We start from the raw sequence: 12,200 nt of genomic DNA, 5'->3' as shown, positions 1-12,200 counted from the left end.
ACAGTCCGAAGACTCAACCTGTCCTGAAGAGAAACGAGGATGGAACCCAGAATTGCAGAAAAATGGAGAGACCAAGGTAGCCGAGCTGGCCCGATTATTAAGGGCGAACTCAGCCAACGGCAAAAATGACACCCAATCATCCTGGTCAGCGGAAACAAAACATCTCAGATATGTTTCCAAGGTCTGATTGGTTCGTTCGGTCTGGCCATTAGTCTGAGGATGGAAGGCCGAGGAAAAAGATAGGTCAATGCCCATCCTACCACAAAAGGCTCGCCAGAACCTCGAGACAAACTGGGAACCTCTGTCAGAAACAATATTCTCAGGAATGCCATGTAAACGAACCACATGCTGGAAGAACAAAGGCACCAAATCAGAGGAGGAAGGCAATTTAACCAAGGGCACCAGATGGACCATTTTAGAAAAGCGATCACAGACCACCCAAATGACCGACATTTTTTGAGAAACGGGAAGGTCAGAAATGAAATCCATCGAAATATGTGTCCAAGGCCTCTTCGGGACCGGCAAGGGCAAAAGCAACCCACTGGCACGTGAACAGCAGGGCTTAGCCCTAGCACAAATTCCACAGGACTGCACAAAAGCACGCACATCCCGTGACAGAGATGGCCACCAGAAGGATCTAGCAACCAACTCCCTGGTACCAAAGATTCCTGGATGACCGGCCAGCACCGAACAATGAAGTTCAGAGATAACTTTACTAGTCCACCTATCAGGGACGAACAGTTTCTCGGCCGGACAACGATCAGGTTTATTAGCCTGAAATTTCTGCAACACTCTCCGCAAATCAGGGGAGATGGCAGACACAATGACTCCTTCCTTGAGGATACTCGCCGGCTCAGATAACCCCGGAGAGTCGGGCACAAAACTCCTAGACAGAGCATCTGCCTTCACATTTTTAGAGCCCGGAAGGTATGAAATCACAAAATCAAAACGAGCAAAAAATAACGACCAACGGGCCTGTCTAGGATTCAAGCGCTTGGCAGACTCAAGATAAGTAAGGTTCTTATGATCAGTCAAAACCACAACGCGATGCTTAGCACCCTCAAGCCAATGACGCCACTCCTCGAATGCCCACTTCATGGCCAGCAACTCTCGGTTGCCCACATCATAATTACGCTCAGCAGCAGAAAATTTCCTGGAAAAGAAAGCACATGGTTTGAACACTGAGCAACCAGAACCTCTCTGTGACAAAACCGCCCCTGCACCAATCTCAGAAGCATCAACCTCGACCTGGAACGGAAGAGAAACATCAGGTTGACACAACACAGGGGCACAGCAAAAACGACGCTTCAACTCCTGAAAAGCTTCCACGGCAGCAGAAGACCAATTAACCAAATCAGCACCCTTCTTGGTCAAATCGGTCAATGGTCTGGCAATGCTAGAAAAATTACAGATGAAGCGACGATAAAAATTAGCAAAGCCCAGGAATTTCTGCAGACTTTTTAGAGATGTCGGCTGAGTCCAATCCTGGATGGCCTGAACCTTAACCGGATCCATCTCGATAGTAGAAGGGGAAAAGATGAACCCCAAAAATGAAACTTTCTGCACACCGAAGAGACACTTTGATCCCTTCACGAACAAGGAATTAGCACGCAGTACCTGGAAAACCATTCTGACTTGCTTCACATGAGACTCCCAATCATCTGAGAAGATCAAAATGTCATCCAAGTAAACAATCAAGAATTTATCCAGATACTCACGGAAAATGTCATGCATAAAAGACTGAAAAACAGATGGAGCATTGGCAAGTCCGAACGGCATCACCAGATACTCAAAATGACCCTCGGGCGTATTAAATGCCGTTTTCCATTCATCTCCCTGCCTGATTCTCACCAGATTATACGCACCACGAAGATCAATCTTAGTAAACCAACTAGCCCCCTTAATCCGAGCAAACAAGTCAGAAATCAATGGCAAGAGATACTGAAACTTAACAGTGATCTTATTAAGAAGGCGGTAATCAATACACGGTCTTAGCGAACCATCCTTCTTGGCTACAAAAAAGAACCCTGCTCCCAATGGTGACGACGATGGGCGAATATGTCCCTTCTCCAGGGACTCCTTCACATAACTGCGCATAGCGGTGTGTTCAGGTACGGACAAATTAAATAAACGACCCTTAGGGAATTTACTACCAGGAATCAAATCGATAGCACAATCACAATTCCTATGCGGAGGTAGGGCATCAGACTTGGACTCTTCAAATACATCCTGAAAGTCCGACAAGAACTCTGGGATGTCAGAAGGAATGGATGACGAAATAGACAAAAATGGAACATCACCATGTACTCCCTGACAACCCCAGCTGGTTACCGACATAGAGTTCCAATCCAATACTGGATTATGGGTTTGTAGCCATGGCAACCCCAACACGACCACATCATGCAAATTATGCAGTACCAAAAAGCGAATAACTTCCTGATGTGCAGGAGCCATGCACATGGTCAGCTGGGCCCAGTACTGAGGCTTATTCTTGGCCAAAGGTGTAGCATCAATTCCTCTCAACGGAATAGGACACCGCAAAGGCTCCAAGAAAAATCCACAACGTTTAGCATAATCCAAATCCATCAGATTCAGGGCAGCGCCTGAATCCACAAACGCCATGACAGAATATGATGACAAAGAGCACATTAAGGTAATGGACAAAAGGAATTTGGACTGTACAGTACCAATAACGGCAGAGCTATCGAACCGCCTAGTGCGTTTAGCACAATTAGAAATAGCATGAGTAGAATCACCACAATAGAAACACAGTCTGTTCAGACGTCTGTGTTCGTGCCGTTCTACTTTAGTCATAGTCCTGTCGCACTGCATAGGCTCAGGCTTACTCTCAGACAATACCGCCAGATGGTGCACAGATTTACGCTCGCGCAAGCGACGACCGATCTGAATGGCCAAGGACATAGACTCATTCAAACCAGCAGGCATAGGAAATCCCACCATTACATCCTTAAGAGCTTCAGAGAGACCCTTTCTGAACAAAGCCGCTAGTGCAGATTCATTCCACAGAGTGAGTACTGACCATTTCCTAAATTTCTGACAATATACTTCTACATCATCCTGACCCTGGCATAAAGCCAGCAGATTTTTCTCAGCTTGATCCACTGAATTAGGCTCATCGTAAAGCAATCCCAGCGCCTGGAAAAATGCATCAACATTACTCAATGCAGAATCTCCTGGTGCAAGAGAAAACGCCCAGTCCTGTGGGTCGCCGCGCAAAAAAGAAATAATAATCAAAACCTGTTGAATAGGATTACCAGAAGAATGAGGTTTCAAGGCCAAAAATAGCTTACAATTATTTCTGAAGCTCAGGAACTTAGTTCTGTCACCAAAAAACAAATCAGGAATCGGAATTCTTGGTTCTAGCATCGATTTCTGATCAATAGTATCTTGAATCTTTTGTACATTTACAACGAGATTATCCATTGAGGAGCACAGAGCCTGAATATCCATGTCCACAGCTGTGTCCTGAAGCACTCTAATGTCTAGGGGAAAAAAAAGACTGAAGACAGAGCTAAGAAAAAAAAATGATGTCAGGATTTCTTTTTTCCCTCTATTGGAAATCATTGAAGGGCTCCTTGTACTGTTATGGCTGGCAATCAGGCAACACAGCGTGCAGTAATCAGCGCACATACAGAGATCTGGCAATAACCAAAAACAATAGGACGAGCTCTGAGACGTGGAATCTCTGTAGACTGCAGTACCTGATCTATCCTCACACAACTATAAGCAGCAGTGGATTGCGCCTATCAACTACCTATGCAACTCGGCACTGCCTGAGGAGGTGACTAGCCTGAAGATAGAAATACAAGCCTGACTTACCTCAGAGAAATACCCCAAAGGAATAGGCAGCCCCCCACATATAATGACTGTTAGCAAGATGAAAAGACAAACGTAGGAATGAAATAGATTCAGCAAAGTGAGGCCCGATATTCTAGACAGAGCGAGGATAGCAAAGAGAACTATGCAGTCTACAAAAAACCCTAAAACGAAAACCACGCAAAGGGGCAAAAAGACCCACCGTGCCGAACTAACAGCACGGCGGTGCACCCCTTTGCTTCTCAGAGCTTCCAGCAAAAGTTAATAGCAAGCTGGACAGAAAAAACAGAAAACAAACTAGAAGCACTTATCTAGCAGAGCAGCAGGCCCAAGGAAAGATGCAGTAGCTCAGATCCAACACTGGAACATTGACAAGGAGCAAGGAAGACAGACTCAGGTGGAGCTAAATAGCAAGGCAGCCAACGAGCTCACCAAAACACCTGAGGGAGGAAGCCCAGAGACTGCAATACCACTTGTGACCACAGAAGTGAACTCAGCCACAGAATTCACAACACTTTTCTGGGGTGGCTGGGGGCAGGTGTTTTTAGCCAGGGGGGGCCAATAACCATGGACCCTCTCCAGGCTATTAATATCTGCCCTCAGTCACTGGCTTTACTACTCTGGCGGAGAAAATTGCGTGGGAGCCCACGCCAATTTTTTCCGCCATTTAACCCTTTATTTTAAGAGCTAGAACGGCCAAATTTTGCAGATACACACTACTGACATTAGTAGTGTGGAATCTGCAAAAAAAAAGGAGAGAAGACATGGTTTACTGTATGTAAACCATGTCTCAAATCATGTCGGGTTTTAGGAAGGAGAAAGAAAAAGCCGGTAATTGAATTACCGGCTTTCAAGCTGTATAGCGCTGGAAAAAATATTAATATATATACATATATGTGTCTACTGACATATATATATATATATATATATATATATATATATATATATATATGTATATATATATATAGACAGTATATATATATATTTTTTTCTTTTTGGGACACATGGATCACTTCTATAGCGGTATGTTGGTTTTGCAAGCCTGCGAGAAAACCACGCAGTACGGATGCCATACGGATTACATACGGAGTATGCCATGCGCAAAAAACGCTGACACACCCTGCCTACGGAGGAGCTACGGACCACTATTTTCGGTACTTTTCAGCATATTACGGCCGTAATATATGGACCGTATTGTTTTACGCTGTGTGTGACGCCGGCCTTACATTGTAAAAGAGACTTCTCGCTCATGCACAGATCATAGAGTGATCCGGCAAGTCGCAATTGTGGTGATATCACTGAGAAACAAAGCAGAATGGAGCTACAGGTGCTTCTCAAAAACTCATTCTTCTCAAACTCATATATTATATAGAGTCATTTTGAACAGAGTGATCTATTTCAAGTGTTTATTTCTGTCAATGTTTAAAATTATGGCTTACAGCCAATGAAAACCCAAAAGTCATTGTCTCAGTAAATTAGAATACTTTATATAAAAAGCTTGAAAAATGATTTTAAAATCTGAAATGTTGGCCTACTGAAATGTATATTCAGTAAATGCACTCAGTACTTGGTCGGGGCTACATTTGCATCAATTACTTCATCAATGCAGCGTGGCATGGAGGCGATCAGCCGGTGGCACTGCTGAGGTGTTACGGAAGCCCAGGTTGCTTTGATAGCAGCCTTCAGCTTGTCTGCATTGTTGAATCTGGTGTCTCTCATCTTCCTCTTGACAATACCCCATAGATTCTCTATGGAGTTAAGGTCAGGTGAGTTTACTGGCCATTCAAGCACAGTGATACTGTTGTTTGTATACCAGGTATTGGTACTTTTGGCAGTGTGGACAGGTGCCAAGTCCTGCTGGAGAATGAAATTTCCATCTCTAAAAAGTTTGTTAGCAGAGGAAAGCATGAAGGGCTCTAAAATATCCCGGTAGAAGGCTGCGCTGACTTTGGTCTTGATAAAACACAGTGGACCTATACAAGCAGGTGACATGGCTCCCAAATCATCACGGATTGTGGAAAACATCACACTAGACCTATTTTTGTAAATCAATCAAGTTGATGGGTGATGGAGAGTTACTAAATCTTTGCCTATTAGTGGCAAAGATAGTGGGTAGGTCTGCAAACAGTTATCACCACTGCTGTCAGAGATTGGCATCATTGGTCACATGTTGACAAAATGTTTCTGGTGCAGAGAACATTTGAGAATAGAGGATAGGTTACGTTTTTGCATCAGCACAGTTTTGTGCTTTAGAAACAACATGGTTCCAAATTTGCAGAGGGTATAGCTGAGCTCATTAGTTCCTCATTAATATGTTGCTTTAATTATTTTCTTTCCAGAGCCCATAGCTGATAATCAAAAGTGATCAGATAGGTGCTTTAATGGGTAACTTTTATTTTCTTGTTTTACATTATTACCTGCCTTTGATCCAATTTTGTCTGAAATTGGACAACTCATGTCACTCAGATGGCTTACAATTTATGTGACAGTTTCCTAATGATACTTATTTCTCGCTTGTGGTCTAATAGTCCATACTTTATTATCATTCTGGCCCTAGTGCACCAGAAATTAACTCTCCATGTACTCACTTCCTCGTGCTCTTGGGATGCGTAGCCAATTGTAGCATATGGGCATGTCTCTTCTTTGGCCACCAGGCAGCACCACACTGTTGTTGCGAGTGATAGTTGATAGTATAGATACTATTATATTCCTGGGACTTGTGGCTCTGGTGGCCAGTAAAGAAGTTATGGGGTGAATTTTGTTAATTTAATTTCTATCTGCTGTCAGCACGGAGTCTGGCCATTCTATATAAACCATTGCCAGCCATTTCCCATGGCCAGTAAATACTGTTGCTATCCTAGTGGAAACAGCTGTGCTAATGTGAGGAGACTGTTGGCACGTAGGATGAAGTAAGGGACTGTACACAGACCAAGGGTGATAGGGGTTTATTATACAGTACAGCAGAGACTCCACGCAGGGAGATAATGGAGGGATAATATTCCCTAATATAGCAAATGGCTAATGGGGATAACTTAAGGAACAAGGACAAGTAAAGCAGACAATTCAATTAAATATAACTTATCACTCAGACACCAGTCACGGTCGAAGTCCTGTCTGTGACTGGGGCCGCTTAGATTGGGTCACAGTGGGAGTCTGTCACAGTCCTGAGGAAGATGGGGTAGTATCGCCTGACGTTGGTGGTGTCCTCTCGTGGTCCTGACGATGGCGGCGACTCCTAAGGATCCTGATGCAGGTCTTGGGTCCAGCAGATGAGGCGATGAAAAGGGAAACGTCTTTATCCTCAGTGATGAGTGTCCCAACACTACGGAGGCCAGCAGCACTGCCCAAGCACAGTTTACAACGTGCAGCCCGGTTCGCTGTGCCGTATCGATGCGTGCCTAAGTCCCATTCACAGACCTTGTCTCTCACGGTCAGTGTTGTCAGCGGGGGTGGCTGTGCCAGCGGTCTCAGCAAGGGCAGTGATGTCAGTGGGGACAGTGGTGTCTGAGCGGTACCCAGTCGGTAGTCTCCTGTCAAAGCGCTTTGCCATCCCAGGCTCTGCTCTACTCTGCCCAGTCGCCTCACAGCTAATTTTACCTCACAGCCGTCTCAAGCACTCGACGTTCTGAATCCTCACATGCAGACGTCCTCTCAGCTTGACCACGCCCCCTTCGCTCGAGTACAGGGAGCGGTCCCGCGCTTTAAGCTTTCTTCCCTGTAATACCCGATGGTTCCGGACCCGTTATGGAGGAGACATGCCTAGTTGGTTTCTTCCCCTTACACTAAGCTCCTGTTTGTTGTTCTGAATTTCCTGTTCCTTGACCTCGGCTTGACTTTTGACTACCCACTAGCTTCACAATTTTGTCCATGACATGATCTCTTAGTTCTGACCCAGCTACCTATCTTTCTTGCCAGCTTGCACCTCCAAATAGCAGATGACCCATGTGTAAGTTCAGATCCCTGTATAGGAATTAAAGGGTGAAAGCCAGGGCTGCTCATGGGCTCTGAGAAATAGAGTAGCTTCTGCCACGTCTGTTTGTGGTAGCAATTTTTGAACTACCAGATGACTACGAACAGAGCTTGTGTGACACCAATCAGAGCAGCTGTAGTGTGGGACTGAGCAGCAGCGTGAACCAATGACAAAACAGGGGGTGTGTCTCTGACTTCCTGAAAGACACTCTCCCTAAAATGTAGTCACTAGGGTTGAGCGAAACGGGTCGAACATTTTCAAAAGTCGCCGACTTTTGGCTAAGTCGGGGTTTCATGAAACCCGATCCGACCCCTGTGCGGGGTCGGCCATGCGGTACGCGACTTTCGCGCCAAAGTCGCGTTTCAATGACGCGAAAAGCGCCATTTCTCAGCCAATGAAGGTAAACGCAGAGTGTGGGCAGCGTGATGACATAGGTCCTGGTCCCCACCATCTTAGAGAAGGGCATTGCAGTGATTGGCTTGCTGTCTGCGACGTCACAGGGGCTATAAAGAGGCGTTCCCGCCGACCGCCATCTTACTGCTGCTGATCTGAGCTTAGGGAGAGGTTGCTGCCGCTTTGTCAGAAGCAGGGATAGCGTTAGGCAGGGTCCATTAACCACAAAACCGCTTGTGCTGCAGCGATTTGCACTGTCCAACACCACCCTCGGTGTGCAGGGACAGTGGAAGTTTTTTTTTTTTTTTTTTTTTCCCCTCAGCGCTGTAGCTCATTGGGCTGCCCTAGAAGGCTCCCTGATAGCTGCATTGCTGTGTGTACGCCGCTGTGCAAACCAACTGCTTTTTTCAAAGCACAAATCCTCTTGTTCCTTCCTTTCTGCACAGCTATCTTTTTTGTTTGTCCACACTTTTTATTTCATTTGTGCATCAGTCCACTCCTTATTGCTGCCTGCCATACCTGGCTGAGATTACTGCAGGCAGGGAGATAGTAGCTGCCTGCCATACCTGGCTGAGATTACTGCAGGCAGGGAGATAGTAATTGTAGGACATTCCCTGTTTTTTTTTTTTTTTTTTTTTTGGTGGGAGATTAAGATTGGCAATTTGGCATTTCTGCTAGAGTGCCATCCCTGTGTGTGCCATCTCTCTCACATAGTGGGCCATAGAAAGCCTTTTCATTTTTCTGTATTTTTTTTTGTGGGGTGTATAAATTCTCCCTGATAAAAATACAGTGGGAGATTAATATTGGCCTTTGGGCTTGTGTGCCAGTCCTGAGTGTGCCATCTCTCTCACAAATAGTGGGCCATAGAAAGCCTATTTTATTTTTTTTGGGGTTTTATAAATTCTCCCTGAAAAAAAGGGAGATTAATATTGGCCTCTGGGCTTGTGTGCCAGTCCTGAGCGTGCCATCTGTGCCAGCCCTGAGCGTGCCATCTCTCTCACAAATAGTGGGCCATAGAAAGCCTATTAATTTTTTTTTTTGGTTTTATAAATTCTCCCTGAAAAAAAGGGAGATTAATATTGGCCTCTGGGCTTGTGTGCCAGTCCTGAGCGTGCCATCTGTGCCAGCCCTGAGCGTGCCATCTCTCTCACAAATAGTGGGCCATAGAAAGCCTATTTAATTTTTTTTTTTGTTTTATAAATTTTCCCTGAAAAAAGGGAGATTAATATTGGCCTCTGGGCTTGTGTGCCAGTTGTGAGCGTGCCATCTGTGCCAGTCCTGAGCGTGCCATCTCTCTCACAAATAGTGGGCCATAGAAAGCCTATTTAAATTTTTTTTTGGTTTTATAAATTCTCCCAGAAAAAAAGGGAGATTAATATTGGCCTCTGGGCTTCTGTGCCAGTCCTGAGCGTGCCATCTGTGCCAGTCCTGAGCGTCCCATCTCTCTCACAAATAGTGGGCCATAGAAAGCCTATTTTATTTTTTTGGGGGGTTTTATAAATTCTCCCTGAAAAAAAGGGAGATTAATATTGGCCTCTGGGCTTGTGTGCCAGTCCTGAGCGTGCCATCTGTGCCAGCCCTGAGCGTGCCATCTCTCTCACAAATAGTGGGCCATAGAAAGCCTATTTATTTTTTTTTTTTGTTTTATAAATTTTCCCTGAAAAAAGGGAGATTAATATTGGCCTCTGGGCTTGTGTGCCAGTTGTGAGCGTGCCATCTGTGCCAGTCCTGAGCGTGCCATCTCTCTCACAAATAGTGGGCCATAGAAAGCCTATTTAAATTTTTTTTTGGTTTTATAAATTCTACCAGAAAAAAAGGGAGATTAATATTGGCCTCTGGGCTTCTGTGCCAGTCCTGAGCGTGCCATCTGTGCCAGTCCTGAGCGTCCCATCTCTCTCACAAATAGTGGGCCATAGAAAGCCTATTTTTTTTTTTTTTTGGGTTTTAGAAATTCTCCCTGGAAAAAAAAAGGGAGATTAATATTGCCCTTTGGGCTTGTGTGCCAGTACTAAGCGTTCCATCTCTCTCTCTCTCTCTCTCAGTCAGTGGGCCATAGAACGCCTATTTTTGGTTTTATTTGTTTTCTAAATTCTCCCTGAAAAAATCATTTTATTTTATTTGGTTTCTAAATTCTTCCTGATAAAATCACATTTTTTTTATTATTTTTTTTTCTAAAGTCTCCCTGAAAAAAAAAAAAAAACAGTGGGAGATTAATATTGGCCTTTCTGCTTGTGTGCCAGTCTTGACTCCTGGGTGCGTCATCTCTCAGTCAGTGGGCCATAGAACGCCTATTTTTGGTTTTATTTGTTTTATAAATTCTCCCAGAAAAAATCATTTTATTTTATTTGGTTTCTAAATTCTTCCTGATAAAATCACATTTTTTTTATTATTTTTTTTTCTAAAGTCTCCCTGAAAAAAAAAAAAAAAAACAGTGGGAGATTAATATTGGCCTTTCTGCTTGTGTGCCAGTCTTGACTCCTGGGTGCGTCATCTCTCAGTCAGTGGGCCATAGAACGCCTATTTTTGGTTTTATTTGTTTTATAAATTCTCCCAGAAAAAATCATTTTATTTTATTTGGTTTCTAAATTCTTCCTGATAAAATCACATTTTTTTTATTATTTTTTTTTCTAAAGTCTCCCTGAAAAAAAAAAAAAAAAAACAGTGGGAGATTAATATTGGCCTTTCTGCTTGTGTGCCAGTCTTGACTCCTGGGTGCGTCATCTCTCAGTCAGTGGGCCATAGAACGCCTATTTTTGGTTTTATTTGTTTTCTAAATTCTCCCTGAAAAAATCATTTTATTTTATTTGGTTTCTAAATTCTTCCTGATAAAATCATATTTTTTTTATTATTTTTTTTTCTAAAGTCTCCCTGAAAAAAAAAAAAAAAAACAGTGGGAGATTAATATTGGCCTTTCTGCTTGTGTGCCAGTCTTGACTCCTGGGTGCGTCATCTCTCAGTCAGTGGGCCATAGAACGCCTATTTTTGGTTTTATTTGTTTTATAAATTCTCCCAGAAAAAATCATTTTATTTTATTTGGTTTCTAAATTCTTCCTGATAAAATCATATTTTTTTTATTATTTTTTTTTCTAAAGTCTCCCTGAAAAAAAAAAAAAAAAACAACCAAAAAAAACAGTGGGAGATTAATATTGGCCTTTCTGCTTGTGTGCCAGTCTTGACTCCTGGGTGTGCCATCTCTCTCTCTCTCTCTCTCTCTCTCTCTCTCTCTCTCCAATTGTGGTCCATAGAAAGCCTATATTTTTTTTCCTTGATTTGGGTTCTAAAATCTACCAGAGAAAATAACTACATCAATCATTGGTAGAAAAATATTGGCCTCTGGGTTTGTGTGCCACTCCTGACTCCTGTGTGCGTCATCTCTCAGTCAGTGGGCCATAGAACGCCTATTTTTGTTTTTATTTGTTTTTTAAATTCTCCCTGAAAAAATCATTTTATTTTATTTGGTTTCTAAATTCTTCCTGATAAAATCATATTTTTTTTATTATTTTTTTTTCTAAAGTCTCCCTGAAAAAAAAAAAAAAAAAAAAAAAACAGTGGGAGATTAATATTGGCCTTTCTGCTTGTGTGCCAGTCTTGACTCCTGGGTGTGCCATCTCTCTCTCTCTCTCTCTCCAATTGTGGTCCATAGAAAGCCTACATTTTTTTTCCTTGATTTGGGTTCCAAAATCTACCAGAGAAAATAACTCCATCAATCATTGGTAGAAAAATATTGGCCTCTGGGCTTGTGTGCCACTCCTGATTCCTGTGTGCGTCATCTCTCACTCAGTGGCCCATAGAAAGCATATAGTTTGTTACATTTGTTTTCTAAATTCTCCCTGCAAAAATCTTTTTTTTTTTTTGGGGGGGGGTTTCTAAAGTGTTCCTGAAAAAAATAAAAATAAAAAAAAAATAATAGTGTGACATTAATATTAACATTTGTGCTTCAGTGACAGTCCTGCGTGTGGGGCATCTCTCTAATTTGCAGCCACCAAAAAAAGAGTGTGTA

This window comes from Ranitomeya imitator, chromosome 4 (assembly GCF_032444005.1).
Source record: "Ranitomeya imitator isolate aRanImi1 chromosome 4, aRanImi1.pri, whole genome shotgun sequence".
NCBI classification, from domain to species: Eukaryota; Metazoa; Chordata; class Amphibia; order Anura; family Dendrobatidae; genus Ranitomeya; species Ranitomeya imitator.
Note: the sequence above shows the minus strand (reverse complement) of the source record.